This window comes from Sminthopsis crassicaudata, chromosome 2, assembly GCF_048593235.1.
Source record: "Sminthopsis crassicaudata isolate SCR6 chromosome 2, ASM4859323v1, whole genome shotgun sequence".
Classification (NCBI taxonomy): domain Eukaryota; kingdom Metazoa; phylum Chordata; class Mammalia; order Dasyuromorphia; family Dasyuridae; genus Sminthopsis; species Sminthopsis crassicaudata.
In genome coordinates this window covers 269822339-269839453 of record NC_133618.1, presented here as the reverse complement: position 1 = coordinate 269839453, position 17115 = coordinate 269822339, and the positions used below count along the sequence as shown (strand labels likewise).

The following is a 17115-nucleotide window of genomic DNA, read 5'->3' as shown; positions in this document are numbered from 1 at the left end:
AAGTGGCTTTCCCAGTGTTATATTGATTTACAGGCCACAGAACAGTCATCTTGTAATATAAAATCCAGAGCTCTTTGCTGTTCTCCAAATGAAACAGGTTTCAATGATACTCTTCCTTCATCTTTCCTATTGTCACTTCCTTCCTTTCCAAACCAGGTGTTACCTTTTCTCACATTTATTTCTAGAAGGACCCTTCTCCCTTTCTCCCCCCCCCCTTTTCTTGGTGGAGGATAAGACAATTGGGGTTAAATGGTTTGCCCAGGGTCACACCTAGTAAATGTTAAATGTCTCAGACTAGATTTGGACTCAGGGCCAGTCTCTACTCACTTCACCATCTAGCTGCCCTCTGAAAAGACCCTTCTATTTCTCAATACCATCATCCCTCTACTTCCTCCCTTCTCCTAACATTCATGGCAGCAAAGTGTCCCAGTAGATAGAACACAGAAGTTAAAGCCTAGAAAACTAGAGTTAAAATCCTGTCTCTGAGTCTTATTAGCTGTATGATATTGGGCAAATAACTTAATGTTTCTTAGCCTCAGTTTCCTCACCAGTATCCTCACCAGTAAATAATATTATCCATTTTCCAGAGTTGTTATGATAAAAATAAGAAAACAGACATAAAGACTTTTAAAATCTTAACGTGTAATATAATTGTTAGTTATTATCATTATTTCCCTGTGAAGAGTTCCCTGTTCCCTTTGTCTCATTCCTCTCCCAGTATATCTAGGTCATCTGAGAAATGAATATAATCTATTCTAATGTGTTACTAATGATGAAGAAATATTGCCTCTGCTCCCCATTTATGTTGTGAATTTTATTGTGGTTCCTGTAGCCCAATAGAAGAAAAGGCTATTAAACTAAAGAGGAAGTATTGCAAATGCAGATTTCCCAACTGATTGACAGTCAGCTACAGTGACATTCCTGAGAGTTGTGACTAGAAGTGAGGGGACAGAGATGGAAGAAAAAAAGAGAGGCTGAAGGCAAGAGGGTGGGTGATTTGGTCTAAGTTATAGGGGCTATAGAGGACAGTCAAAAGGAAACACATTAACTGACCTGTAGGAGATCTATTTGACCAAGGCCTAAGAGGGACCAAGAGGGAAAAATAGGGAGGGGAATTTGTTTAGGCAACTCCAGGCAGACTTGCTCAAATCAGAGTTTGGAGTGTCCAAAAATGAGAACCTCAAACTTTGGGTTCAGGTAGCCTCAGATGTGACAATCACAGTTTGAGATTAGATGTTACCTCTGAGCACAGCAAGGAAAGATAGAAAGATTTCCAGGTTCAGATGAAAAGTGAGCAAGACAGTTTGGAAATGAAACAAGCCAGTTACAAAGAAAGGCCTAATCATTGTGCCCTCTTGAAGTCCTATTGATTTTATTCTGTCATTTCAGTCACATCCAACTCTTCATAACAACATTCGGGATTTTCTTGGCAAAGATAATGGAATGTTTTACCATTTCCTTCTCAAACTCATTTTACAGATGAGGAAACGGAGGCAAACAGGGTTAAGTGACTTACCCAGAATCACACAGCTAGTATGTGTTTGAGGTTAGATTTTGAACTCAAGAAGATGAGTTTTTCTTACTGCAGAGCCAGAGCTCTATCCACTGTACTAAAGCCCTATTCATCCTTTAAAACTCAACTCAAATGCTTCCATAAATCATCTGGAGAATTGCTGGTTAGTACACTGTCTCACACATAATAGGAACTTAACAAATGATTGCTGATAGTAATCTTTTCCTTAGACCTCAAATAGTTCTTTGTTGAGCCTATCATGATGACTTTAGTTAGCATTTACATAGAGTTAAAGATTTGTAAAGCATTTGATATCATTTGATCCTCATAACAAACCAAGGAGATAGGCACTATTATTATTATCTTCATTGTACAGGTGAGATAACTGAGGCAGATAGATTTGGTGACTTGTCCAAGGTCACATAACTCATAAATACTTGAGCCTACATTTGAACTCAATTCTTCCTGACCCTAGGTGTAGCATTCTATCCACTGTGCCACCTATCATAGAGTAACAGGTCAGCTATGGTGGTGATTTTATCCCTTACTAGCTCCTTGAGCGTAGGGACTAAGTATTACTATAATTTTTTCCCTGCATCAAGTCAAGCACAGAGTAGGTAAGTGCTGAGTAAATATTAGTTGTGGTTATGTTAATTTGTATCAGACCAAATAATCTAGATGATGGGATGATAAAATCATAGATTTGGAACCAGGAGGGACCTTAAGCATCTAGTCTTTTTCATTTTATAGATATAGAAACTGAGATCCAGAAAAGTGTCTAATGCTCTCAAGATCACATAAATAATGTGTCTGAATGTTACCGATTGCAGATAATATTGTAGAACAGTGAATAGAGTGCTGGACTTAAGAATCAGTATGAAAATAATTCAAATCCTACCTTGCATGTTTATCAGCTAAATTACCCTGGACAAATCAGTGAGGAATTTCAGTTTTGTCATTTGTAAAATGAATAATTTGTATGATATCTAAGGCCCATTTTGAATTTATTATCCATCTGTAGAAAATTATTTTTCATCATTCAATAATATGCAGAGCAGAAAGTAGGGCTTTGTCCCAATAAAATTGGAAGTGTGTATCCTTTCCTATGTGGCACTGGGATAGTAAGAGGTTTGCTTCCTCCCCTCTAGTCATTATTCTGCAATTCACTTCTTCATCAGCAGCCTTGAGAATCCCAGGTTACCCTGCCCCCTATCAGTTTGTCCTAAGCTAAAAAAAAAAGTGCTATTTATGGCTCCAATTGTTTAATTAATCACAATCAAGTAAAAAAAATCCCTACTCTAACCTTGATGAAGCATGCAGTATTCTTTTTTTTCCCCTTTTTTGAGGTTAAATATGTGTAATTCTTTTGATTATATCCCCATACTTATCATGTTGTTCATGAAAAATCAGACAAAAGGGGAAAAAACATGAGAAAGAAAGGGAAAAAACCCAAGCAAACAATAACAAAAAAAATGCTTAAATCCACATTAAGTCTCTGTAGTTTTTTCTCTGGATGAAGAGGGCATTTTCCACCATAAGAATCTATTAGAATATATTGGATCATCTCATTTTTGAAAAGATCCAAGTCCATCACAGTTGATCATCACATGATTCTGTTATCATGTACAATGTTCTCTTGATTCTGCTCACTTCATTTGTCACCAATTCATGTAAATCTTTCCAAGCTTTTCTGAACTCAGCCTGCTCATCATTTCTTATGGAACAATAATATTCTGTTATATTCATATACCATAACTTATTTAGTCATCCCCATTGATGAGCATCTACTCAATTTCCAGTTCCTTGCCACACTACTCAAAGAAACAAACATTTTTGCACATGTAGGTCTCCTTCCCTCTTTTATAATCTCTTTAAGATATGGACCCAGTAGAGAAACTACTGGATCAAAGGGTAGAAACATATATTCTGACAACCCTCTGCAGAAAGAAGGGTACCAAAGAAGGAAGTAAAAAGGGAAAATGGATTCTTGGTCTAAGGAAAGGAAACACTTTATCTCTTAGATAATTGTGGCAATATAAAACTTAAAATAACTGGAAATATACTAACAATAACTAGTAACAAAGTTATCAGAAGCAACTACTAAGGAAACTTCTATTTGGGTATAGTTCACTATGCTAGAGGACGATATTTGTGATTTTATTCATGTAGCAAACTCCTTAGTGAGGAAATACTCTCTACCAATGCTGACTGACACCTCTTCTACAAATTACTGTCTTAGTTAGTTGCTGGGGGTAACAAATCATTTATATAAAGTCATACTGTCCATATGCAGACCCCAGGCCTTTCTAGAAGAGTGTAAAGAGCTCCTTAACAGCTGAGATTGTTTTATTCTTTGTCTTTTGTAACACAATGCCTGGAATGTAGTAGATACTTAATAAATGCTTATTGATTAATTTCTGATTTTCTACTATCAATAGTTTCCTCTGGTGGGATATTATAGGAAATAAGACTTAATTCCCACCTTCAAAGAATTAATCACTGACTGAGTATTGCCCCAGACAAAGTGAGACTTAGGAAAAATCTTAGTTTTGAAAAGCCAAGTTCTCTACCTGAAAGGCCATCTCCAATCATTCTGATCTATATTGCCTCTGGACCCAGGTAACTCCAGAGGGAAAAGTAGTATGTCTGTATATAGTCCTGCCTCTCTTAAATTCAATTCACTTGCCAGTCATGACACCACCTTCCTGCAGTCATGGTCCTCTGAGAACAGAAGGACAAATAACAATCTTAAGCTTAATAGGTCATGGTTTCAAATAAGTAGAATGCAAATTAGATATAGTAAATTCATAAGGAAGTAGCTAAGTGGAGCAATGGATAGAGCAACAGGCCTGGAATCAGGAACAGCTGAGCTCACATCGGGCCTTAGACACTTAACTATCTATGTGGCCCTGGGTAAATTACTGAACCCTGCTTGCCTCAGTTTCCTCATCTGTGTAATAAACTGGAGAAGGAATTGGCAAATACTCCAGTATCTCTGCCAAGAAAACCCCAAATGGGGTCATGAAGAATCAGATACAACTGAACTGAATAAGAGCAAATTCATAAGAAGAATGAAGAAATAACTACCTTCAAGTAATTTAATTACATTTTATTAAGAGCCTTCTGAATAAAATGCCTTCATCCAAAGGAATGATGCAGTGAAAATATTAGGGGTTCCCTGGCAACTCTATTGCTGTTTGGAGGCAAGAAGAACTTTAAGTCAAACTTAAATTATACAGAGGCAGCTGCCTATTTTGCTAAGTTTTAGGAATTCATGCGAAGATATGAACCAGAACTGGTTACGTAAAGGCCTAGTTAGGAGGAAAGATCATTGTTGTTCATTCTTCATTCTCAAATAAGACCAATAATATCATGAGAATGATGTCTTAACTTGTGAGTGATTTGAATTTAAGTGAGGCAAGGCTGTGTAAAGTCATTAATCTCATTATTTCCTCCAATGGCAAGACATAAATCAGGATAACTGGTGATGGCCTCAGAGGAGAGAGTAATTTATAGGGAAAAAAAAACTTCTAATCCCAATTTGGTAAGTGCTTTTATGATCATCTCAAGTTCTATTCATAGATTTTCTTCCAATAGTAGCACCCCAACTCCTTGACTTTGTTGTATTTCTATGAGATGGAATGGAGAACTTAGCACTGAGAAAGTGCTTTGAGATTTTTGTATGGAAGGACAAAACTTGTCAAGATCTTATTTGTTTTTTAAGTTCTTCCACAAATCTGCCCCATTAGTGAAGAGGAGGACCCAGCAGGTCTGCTTTAAGGCTCTGTTCTGTGACTATGTTGATCAGTTTTTTTCCAATCTAAAAGATCATGATATGTCCTAATAAAAGATGTTGGGTTTTTTTTTTTCTGGACAGTCTCATTGAGAGTTCATTTTCTATCCTTGAAATTAGGATTAATCCAAAGAATCTGATATTTACTCTATTTATGAAGAACTAGATTACCTAGAAGCATATGGGCTAAGTATTCTTAATCAAAATGTCAGAACAGGTCCATCCCAAGAACTCCCTACAACCTAGATACTATGGTTTATTGCCCACATATGGACATTGCCACCTGTGCTGCCTTCCCAAGCCTCATGTGACTTTCTATGGGACAGGAGCTTTTGAATGACAGTTCATTAGAAGGAAGGAGCCAGCTGAAACCCAAACTACAGAGCAATCTGTCTAGTCTTGTCTGGAAGCCAGACTGGTCAGTGATGGCCAGTATAAAACAAAGAGCTCTGGAGACACAGGAAAAAAAATAATGAAACTTTAATCCTGTTCTCTAGCAGCAGGTGTAATGGATCAGGGTCAAGTCCCCCCACCCCCCACCTATCCAGCCACCCACTGTCCTCAGTTCTCTGTCTTTCTGACTTCCCCCCTTATCTCTTGTTGGAGATTTCCTTACAAGGAAGCTTGCTGAAAGCCAGCCAATTTCTCTTAATGTCTGCATGCTCTTCTAAGTACCCCATGGGGACTGACTTGAACTGACTTTGATTGAGAGACAGAGACAAAGAAGGATGGGCTCATTTGGGCAAGTGGGCTTCTGTCCAATGAACCTCCTCTGTCTAGGGATTCCTTAGACTATTCCTACATTGACTTAGCTGTTTTTCACTGAGAGGCTATTTACTCAATGTTCCATCTGGGCTGGTTACTTTCAAGATCTATTAAGGAGAGAAGCAAGACCTGTGAGGCTACAAGCAATTATACATATAAGGAAGAGGGGTTTTCAAGAACCTAGGCAAGCAGCAAGAGCCATGTCAAGATACTATATAATGAATCTTCCATCTCACTATCTCAGATGTTAGACAGAAATCTTTGCTCAATTAACAAGCATTATAACTGGGCTGTATATTTCAAAAACTCATAGGGCAAAAGAGTTGGAGAGAGATCTTAGAAATAATCTAATCTAGTATTTCTTAAACTTATTTTCTACAGAACTCTAGAATTTCATGGAGTTTTTCCTTAGTCTAAGTTTTTACCAAGAAACTTAGAAAAAAAATTGTAGTAGTAGACAAGCACACATAGAAAACTTGCCATTCTTGTTATCTGCTTAGATATGAAGAATTAGATTGCCTAGAGACTTATGGGTAAGGAACCTTGTATGTCTAAATCATTGTAGAGAACAATGGGAAATTGGTCAGAATTGAGTACAAGGCTGAAAACTTGGCTTCTTATTGGGCTAGTATACTAATAGTGCACAACAAATTGATTGCTGTCTATGTGTCTCAGAAGAGAATGTGTTCCTCTCCTCAAAAGTATATTCTTTGGTGCTTTTATTTTTACTTTTTTAGATTCAAAAGTAGTTTTAGGGGCAACCAGGTGGTGCAATGGATAGAGCACCAGCCCTGAAGTCAGGAGGACCTGAGTTCAAATCTGTTCTCAGACACTTAACACTTCCTAGCTGTGTTAACCTGGGCAAGTCACTTAACCCCAATTGCCTCAGCAAAAAAAAGAAAGGGAAAAAAAGGAGCTTTATTGATGGAAAGGAAAGACATTGAGAACACTTTGTAAAATGTTAGCAGTAGCTAGCATAAAATCTAATTTAAATAACCATTTGAAAGTGTACATATAGAATATATTTACAAGGAAGCATTTTTCCAGTCAAAATCAGATCCTTTTAACATACTAAAATATACTGTTTAAAAGTTTGTGAAATCAATAGCATAACTTATACAAGATTGTTTAAAAAACTATTAAATGCCAAAAAGCTTATTCAAAATGAAAATTTTGGTGCCGCCTACAATATTGTCAAAATGATACTTGTTGAATCATATGCAAAGAAGGTTTAAATGCTTCTGTTTACAGATAACAGAAGGAATAAAGCCATTTGTATTTGATTAATTTAAAAGCTAAAATATTCCTCTTCATTGCAAATGGATGGAGAAACAGATTCAGTTAAAGATTATTATTTTATTATATATAAAATATATTATGCAAACTGATATTAGTAAAGGGACTAGATAAAACTATTTCATTAAAAAACTCATCTCTTCTTCATACTTTGATAGTCAATCTGAACCAAAATCTGAAGAAAATTGCCTATTTTCAAAAGGAAGTTTAGAGTTCCTTTTAAGTCACAATTGTTTACTCTGACTTTTAAACAGGACTATGTACCACAAATTTCCATTTATTTGGTCCTGGAAAATCAAAGTTCAAAAATTTTGACCAAAGAATATTTAATAAATATGTCCCACCTTCAGTAAAATATATGTATATATAGGTATATATATATATGTATATATATATATATATATATATATATATATATATATATATATATATATACATATCTTTTTGAAAAACAGTACAGATACTAAAATGTTGCATTCCAAAAATAGGAGAAAAGATACACATCTAACAAAATTCCTTCTCTGGATGGGCAATCTATTTTAAAATAATATTTCATATTGCCCAAGAATGTAATATTCTTTGTAATATCATAACATTCTTTTGTACTTAAAAAAAAACCAGCTCCTACTATGGATACTTTGGTACTACCAGGGAGTCTGAAAAGATGAAAAAGGTAAAAATAAGGAAAGGAACAAACATTTAAGGGCCTAGCTCGAGTATCAAAATTCAAACACAGAAGAAACACAAATTTGGCAATAGTTTTTTCCTATTTTGATTGAGAAGAAGGAGGAGGAGGAAGAGGGGGAGAAGATGGAGAACAACAACAAGAACAAGAAGCAACATCCCTTCACTGAGAAATAGTAAATGCTAACAATCAAATCCACCAATGGACTTATAGTATGCAACTGTTATAATATGGAACTGAAAGCATTTCACATTAGGATAGTCTATGGAAAACTAATTTCTGAGAATAGAATAAAAATTCCTCCATATAGAGCATCCTCTCATGTGAACCAACAATATGTTGACAAAGAAGTATTGAACAAATAGGCAAGTCATGTGGATTTATGAAAATAGAGGGGTTTATGGTAATAATACAGGACCACATCATCACTCTAAGAAATTACAGAGGAGTATCATTAAGGAGCTCAGACAACAATCAATACAGATTATATCAGAAAAAGGTAAAAACTCTGCAATACATCACTTCAGGATGCAAAAATTTAGCATCTATCAAATACGTAGCAAAACATGACCCAAGCTAGAATTATGCACCAGAAGCTTTTTCCCATTCATGGATTGACAGATGTATATATCATCCCTGTCCTTCTTTCTCTTACTGAAATTGTAACAAGGATATTTTTCATAAGCCTACAGAAGACAAACTTACATCTTAATATTTTTATTCAACTATAGAAAGCAGTATTTTCTCCATCTGTGCAATAGCCCACAGAATATTAAATATAAAAGAATATAGTAGGATAGTAACTTGTTCCAGGACTGTTTCTATTTTAATTTTATCAAGTAAGATGAGAAGAACCTTTTTTTCAAGCAGACTCCAGTGGAGGTAGTCTAGAGTACAAGAATTCTGGGAAAAATAGTGTCCTTACCTCTGCCACAAACATTGGTCCTGGTATCTTCCTGTTCCCTCATAGCCATCATCAAAGGGAGCTACTCTTGTGGAGAGAGGACCCAACCCATTTATCACCACTTGCATCAACTACTGAAAAACCTTGCTACCAGACAACCACTCATAGCCATAGTCTGGGGAAGCAATCCTGATGTAAATCAGTTTGGTAAATGCCTCTGTAGGTGCTGTAGCCCCAACCAAGTCCTCACCACTAAAATTATTGTTCAACATCAGAAATAAAATGATTTTATCAATGGAAACAACATTTTAAAAGATTCATTATCATCTGTTTTGCTGCTGAATCCTAAGGACCTTTGGTTCTTTCCATATGGTAGTAGTAGTAGTGGAAGGCCTGGTTTCTGGTGAGATAAAGCAAAAGCTCAGTTATCAGAACATAGGGACCCAAAGGTAGGGACCAAGTATTTTTGGGGGTGCGGGGAGATTTATAGTGGTGGTCAAGTAGAGGTAGATTTAATTGCCCAAATATAGTGGGTAAAGCATAGTGAAGAGATACCATAGTAGTGTTTGTATCTCCCAGATCTTAAAATAAGCGTTTTCCACAGTTATTATTGTCCAGTTGTTCCAGTCATGTCTGACTCTCTGTAATCCTATTTGAGATTTTATTGGTAAAGATATTCTACTGGTCTGCCATTTTCTTATTTAGCTCATTTTACAGATAAGGAAACTGGAGCAAACAGGGTGAAGTGATTTGCACTTTGTCACATAGCTAGTAGATGCCTGAAGTCATATTTGAACTCAAATCCTCTTGATCAGCACCAGTGCCCTATCCAACCCCATTTATTCATTTTATTCATTTATTTATTTACTCACTCACTCATTCACAGAATGCTTAAAGATTTACATTATAATATACTCTCTTCATAATAAGCCTGTAAAATGGTTAGTGCTGGATATTAACTTATTCCATCACTGTTTATGTTTGAATTCCTTTCTAAAAATATGAAAATTATTTTTTCTTTAACAATAACAACAAGAATATCCATCTTGACCCCGGTAGAGACATTTCAAGATCCAAAGTGTAAGTGACCCATACATTGCAGTGCTCCAGAATAGAGCAGGTAGTCTTATTTTGCAGAGAAATAATGAAGCTTTTACAAGTTAAATAACTTACTTGTTCAGGGTCACACAGAACATTAGCCTTGAAGCTGACTAAAAAATCCAGGTCATTTGAAGCTAGGACCAATGCCCATCTGAGGACAAACTGCTGTATACCTTGGTTTAACAGTTTCATTTTTTAATTAATCCAAATGACTTTAAAAATGTTCTTTAATGGTTTACAAAAGAAGAAAAGCAAATTAACAACATATATGTGTATATATATATAAATATATGTAGATATCTATATCTATATCTATCTATCTATCTATCTATCTATCTATCTATCTATCTATGATGGGGATGCAGTTTCTAGGAGAAATATAGCAATAATCCTGAGGCCCCCAGACTTTAGGAGAGCTATTGTTTTAACAATTTGTTTGTCAATGATCCTAAAATCTCCTGGCTTTAGGAATATTTATATAGTCCTAGAAATTTTCCTGACTGCCAGATAAAAATCTGTTGGTCAGTTATAAAAAGGTTTCTAGAGACAAATGGTGAGATGAATACCAGATCACTCCTCAATTCTACCTCTGGACCATAAAATTAGCATATCAGTGACATGAAGAACCAGATCTCTTTATCTTTTCTTATAAATCTGTATTCTTTTAGAATTTAGCTCTCTTCAATTGGAGTTACAATAAACTTTGCCCCTTGACTTGAAGTTGGGTTCAAGTCTGCAAATTATTTGAGATACCTCATAATACCTGTCTGTGACCTCAACCTTTTGGGGTGTCCTTTTGAATCTCAACATATAAATATACATGCATAAATACTTAAAAGCATACATACACACATACCAAATTATTTATAGTAAGAGAAATGCAAACAAAACAACCCTGAACTCTCATTTTATACACAGCAAATTAGCAAAGATGGCCCAAAATAGAAGTAATATTTCAGGGGATGTAGAAGACAGTACCGCTAAAGCATTTTTGCTGGAGCTGTGAATTGGTCAATGTTCTTGTTAAAAAAAAAATTGTAATTATGCAAGAAAAGTCATTAACACTTCACATCCTTTGGCCTATCTTTCCTTTAATAAGCCCATATACCCAGAGAGATCAAAGAAAGATCCCACCTATACCAATATATTCACAGCAGCAAACAAACAAGCAAACAAACAAAAAACCCAAGCCCCTCCAAACCCCCCAAACAAAGTGGTTCTTCATCTACTGGACATTCAGTACCCAGCTCTATTTCTGGCTTCTAAATTTAAAAAACGAGCCTTGGCCATTGTCTCATCCTAGAATATTCTAATTAACTAGGACTTTTTCATTATAAAATATTTAACATCTCTTGCAGCCTTCTTAATCTAGATTCTCTGACTGTCAGCTCTGCCCTCTTCTATTTGTGAGTTCCTCTTCAAAAGTCTCCATTTTGTGGAAGGAACCAGGCCAGCCTTGATTCCCTTCCTGGCTTCTAGATTTCAAAACCATGTCCCATTGCCGGATACTTTCATCACTTTTCTAAACAGCTCCTTTGGGGAATTGTCTTTAAACATTAAAATGTAAGTTCCTCAAGAGTAAAGATTATCTTTCTTTTTTATTTCCTGACACATAGTAAGTGAGCAGTTAGATGGTACAGTAGGTAAAGCCCTGGACTTGGAGTCAAGAAGACTTACCTTCCTGAATTCAAATCTGGCCTTAGACATTTACTAGTAGGATGACTCTGGGTAAGCCACTGAATCCTGTTTGCCTTAGTCTCCTCATCTGTTAAATGAGGTGGAGAAGGGAATGACAAAGCACCCTAGTATCTTTGCCAAGAAAACTCCAAATGGGGTCATGAATAGTCAGATACAACCAAAAAGAGTGAACAACAGCACACAGTAAGTGCTTAATAAATATTTGTTTTCTTCCTTCCTCCTTTTAATGGTTGGACAAATTATAGTATCTTAATATAATGAAATATTATTGCGCCATAAGAAATGATAAATATTCAGAATTCAGAGGAACATGAAAACATTTATTGGAACTGATTATGAGTGCCATAAAACTAGGAGAACAATATATAAAATAACTAGAATAATGTTAAGGAAAACAATGCTAAAAAGAATCAGAATTCTGAGTAAATGCAACAATCAATTTTGTTTTCATAACAGAGGGAAACAAACTTCCCTCGACAAGGAGGAGTGAGAGAAAGGACTGTGGGTATGGAATGTTGTGTATATATTATCAGAGAATCATAGATTTAAACCTGGAGTGAAACTTAAAGTCTATCTAGTCCAACTCTCTCATTTTACAAATGAGAAAACTGAGGCTTATAGAGGTCAAGTGATTTGCCTAATTTCACACTGGTAGCAGTTAAGTGGACAAGGTGGGAATGGGATCCAAATATTCTTATTTTCAAACCTAGTTCAATCCCTACATTTTATCAATGAGGAATTGAAGTCCAAGAGAGATCTATATGTCCAAGATCATTCCAGTTAATCAATGGCAAAGTTGGGATCCAAAACCAAATCTTTTCATTAGAAAATTGAATCCTTTTCCCAGTACTATGCCACCTCCCTAGTCTGAGACAATTATAATATTGATTTTGCTTAAGGGGGTTTTGTTTTTTGTTGTTATCACAGGGGAGATTGGGGAGGTCAGATTATTGGGAAAGGACTCTGATAATAGAAAAAAAAGACATCAATAAAACAATACTAGAAATTATGCTGTTATGCTCTTAATTTTAGTTGAAAGTAGGTTGAATGAGGAGCATGTTTATAACTGAGCTGGGAACCTTAAGCTTGTCATTATTCATTGTTCTAGTATAATGTAAGCTCTTCCTTTTTAAATATTTGTCTGTCAGGTCTAATTGAGTGCTTTAATAAACTTTAATATGTCAGTACTTAAGGGTTTTAGATTCTATTAGAATGGGTACTTCTTTCAACTGAAACAGATCACTATTTTTTACCTTCTGTGTTTGTATGCCTTATATTTAGCATAGTACTAGACAACAAATAGGTGCTTTATGTTGTTGGTCCTTTTTCAAAGAGGACCACTGACATCACGAAGGTGACACCTTGACTTCTTCATGAATTGAATTTAAGTGAGGCAGAGCTGCACAAAATTGTCAGTTTTATTCTCTCTTCCAGTCATCAAAGTCCAGTGGAAAGAAAAAAGTCAGGATGACTGGTGGTGCAATGGATGGCCTTGACATCTTTGATGTCTGACCAAGCTCTAAGGACTCCATGATATTTGCTTCAGCTGCCTTCACAACTGTTGGAACAAATTGTTCTTATCCATCCATTCCCTTGATGATAAACACTAGTGTGAGGAAATAAATCTTCACATGCTTGGGCTAAATATTCCTCTAACTCTCTGAGTGTTTAGTAAATGTCTGAGACAGGATTTGAATTCATTAGGACTGCTAGAATTTGTATTCCAGAGGCAATGAAGGGCTACCTTTACCCATTAGCCTTGTTACTCAAACCTCATTAATATCCTCTGCCCTCTTGATTGCCTCCCTCAAAAATCTCCCTTTAAGGTAGACATTCAGGTCAGCCATCTCTTGATGATCTACACATTAGAGTAGGACTTCCAGTGGAGGCTTCAGACATAGTAAGTATTGAATAAAATGCTTATTGAATGAAATTTACAATAGGATCAGCAGAGAAGTATTTCTTTCTTTCTTTTTTTTTTTTTTAAAGCTTTTTCTTTTCAAAACATATGCATACTGGAGAGACTTACATGAACTGATACTGAGTGAAATGAGCAGGATCATTGTATACTTCAACAACAGTACTATATGATGATCAATTCTGATGGACATGGCCATTTTCAACAATGAGATGAACCAAATCAGTTCCAAGAGAGCAGTAATTAACTGAACCAGCTACACCCAGCAAAAGAACTCTGGGAGATGACTATGAACCACTACATAGAATTCCCAATCCCTCTAATTTTGTCTGCCTGCATTTTGGATTTCCTTCACAGGCTAATTGTACACTATCTCAAAGTCTGATTCTTTTTGTACAGCTAAACAACTGTTTGGACATGTATACATATATTGTATTTAATTTATACTCTAACATACTTAACATGTATTGGTCAACCTGCCATCTGTGGGGGGGGGGGGGAAGGAGGGGAAAAGTTGGAACAAAAGGTTTTGCCATTGTCAATGCTGTAAAATTACCCATGCATATATCTGGTAAATAAAAACTATTTTTTTTATTATATATATATATATTTTATAATATTATCCCTTGTATTCATTTTTCCAAATTACCCCCCCTCCCTCTATTTAAATAAAAACTATTAAAAAAACATATGCACAGATAATTTTTCAACATTGACCCTTGAATAGACTTGTGTTGCAGATTTTCCCATTATTCCTCCCATGCCTCCCCTAGATGGCAAGCAATCCAATATATGTTATACATGTTAAGTTATATGTTAAATTCAATATGTGTAAACATATTTATATAATTTTCCTGCTGCACAAGAAAAATCAGATCAAAAAGGAAAGAAAATGAATAAGAAAACAAAGTGCAAGCAAACAACATCAAACAGAGTGAGAATTTTATGTTGTGGTCCACATTCAGTTCCCACAATCCTCTCTCTGGGAGTAGATGGCTATCTTTATCACAAGATCATTGGAGCTGGCATCAATCACCTTATTGTTGGAAGGAGTCACATTCATCAGAATTGATCGTCATATAATATTGATGTTGCCATGTACAATGATCTCCTAATTCTGCTTATTTCACTCAGCATCAGTTTATGTAATTCTCTCCAAGCCTTTATAAAATCATTCTTCTGATCATTTCTTATAGAACAATAATATTCCATAATATTCATATACCATAACCTATTCAGCCATTCTCCAATTGATGGGCATCCACTCAATTTCCAGTTTCTTGAAAAGGGCTGTCACAAACATTTTTGCACATGTGGGTCCTTCTTCCTCCTTTAAGATCTCTTTGGGATATTGGCCCAGTAGAAACACTGCTGGGTCAAAGGATATGCACAGTTTGATAATTTTTTTGAACATAATTCCAAATTGCTCTTCTGAATGGTTGGATCTGTTTACAATTCTACCAACAATGTATCAGTGTCCCAGTTTTCCCACATCCCCTTCAACATTTGTCATTATCTTTTCTTGTCATCTAAGCCAATCTGAGAGGTGTGTAGTGGTATCTCAGAGTTGTCTTAATTTGCATTTTTCTGATTAATAGTGATTTATAGCACTTTTCCATATGATTAGAAATGGTTTTAATTTCTTCATCTGAAAATTGTCTATTCATATCCTTTGACCACTTATCAATTGGAGAATGGTTTGATTTCTTTGAGTTAATTTAGCAGAGAAATATTTCTTGCATAAATCTTAACTTTATTTTTAGGTATCAGTTTTGGGGAAGGATTTAGTAGGACAAGAGCAATTAATGGCTAATTGGGAAAAATCAGTCACTGAAAAGGCTCATCATGATAACAAATCACTATTGTTTTTCTCTTTCTATTTTATTAAGAAATAAATCCAAGATTCCACTGTATATCTCAGTTCAAATCTCAGCTTCTATAGAGGCCTTCTGATCCCTCCAGCTACTGGTGCTTTCCATTCTAAGGTTATCTTGTATCTGATCTGTATGTATCTTGTATAGGCCTACTTATATACATGTTATCTCTTCTACTGGATCATGAGTTTCTTGAAAACACAGGCTGTTTTTGCCTTTTCTTTGGGTCCCCAATACTTGTGGTTTGTTTGATAGCAGATTAAATAACCAATGGGAAATTAATTGCAGACAGACAGAGAGATGAAAGAGAGACAGACAGATAGGCAGGCAGGCAGATAGACAGCTATGAGCAGGTATATTGACAGAAAGATAGTCAGTCAGAAAGACAGATAAATAGATGGACAATTAGACTGACTGACCAACACACAGAGAGAGAGCTAGAGAGGCAAACAAATAAATAATAGGTAGCTAGAGAATTCATTAAGTATTTATTATTGCCATGTTCCTTTGGGTACCAAACAAGGAAGATATTCCCTGCTTTTATTCAAGGAGCTTACATTTGTGGGGATATTGGACAATAAATCTGGTGTTACATATTCTAATGAGGGAAGACAAGAAGGGGCCACTGGTATAGCATGGTTTAGAGATGATTAAAAAGAGAGGTAGTGGTCTAAATCCTGGCAATATAAAGTGAAAACTGTGGTTTCAGGGGCAGTCAAATTTCCAGAGCTGAGAAGTTGGAGATGATGGCAGGAGTGAAGGTGGTGTAGTTTGGAGTTATCCAGAAATATCACACTTTTTGTAACCTGAGAACAATTAGAGAAAATTCCAAGAAGAACCTTTATTGTATGCTTTGATGCTTGATTTTCTCCCTCCTCAAATAGCTGAACTGATGATTTTGGAGGCAGAGGAGGTGGAAAAAGAGGACACAATCTTTCCTTTGAGTGTAGAACTGGTGGGCTAGAGGGGCAGTCATTTAAAAAAATGGACACAAGAACTTGGAACAAAACAGATAGATTTCAGGTGATGATTGACTGGAATTTGCAACAGGAACTCCCTGCCTTCATCAATAAGTAAAGGTTTTAGATGACATAGTCTCCCATGAAAGATTTCAGCTTCTCCGTAGGAACTAGGTAGCTTAGTAAATAAACATGAACATTAGATCAATCTTTCAAGTTTTTTTCCTTGTGGGACCAGTTATCCAATTGAGGGGAGAAGGAAGTAGATACAGGGGCCCCACAGATTCAGTCCTAGCAGAGTATAATTCCTTCCTATTTTTTTCACAAAAGGAACTTGCCCTTAGTCCCAAACTGGGACTCAGAAGAAAGGCTTCTATTTTTAAAAAAATCTTTGTTTCTCTTCTTCTAGGACAGGCCAAGTGACAAAAAGGAGACAAGTTGTCATGAAGTTGGGGTCTGTGTAATACGCAGAAAGAATATCTAATTGGGGTTATTTTGAATCACTTTCTCCCTTCTTGGCAACAGAAAACTTCAAGGGATGGCCAGGAGGTAAGGGCAATTGAGTGACAATCTGGGGCAGTGAACCCAGGAGTTCTGATTACTATCCCC

At 35.9% G+C, this 17115-nt stretch overlaps 1 long non-coding RNA gene across 1 annotated transcript in view; it reads left to right on the top strand.

Moving 5' to 3' along the window:
- The window catches only part of LOC141553460 (uncharacterized), a 37083-nt gene that overhangs the window by 4421 nt on the left and 15547 nt on the right, over positions 1 to 17115 (top strand). Inside the window, exon 2 of the long non-coding RNA XR_012485460.1 lies at positions 16916 to 17055. This is a non-coding gene — a long non-coding RNA (uncharacterized LOC141553460). The remainder of the gene's footprint in view (positions 1 to 16915; positions 17056 to 17115) is intronic.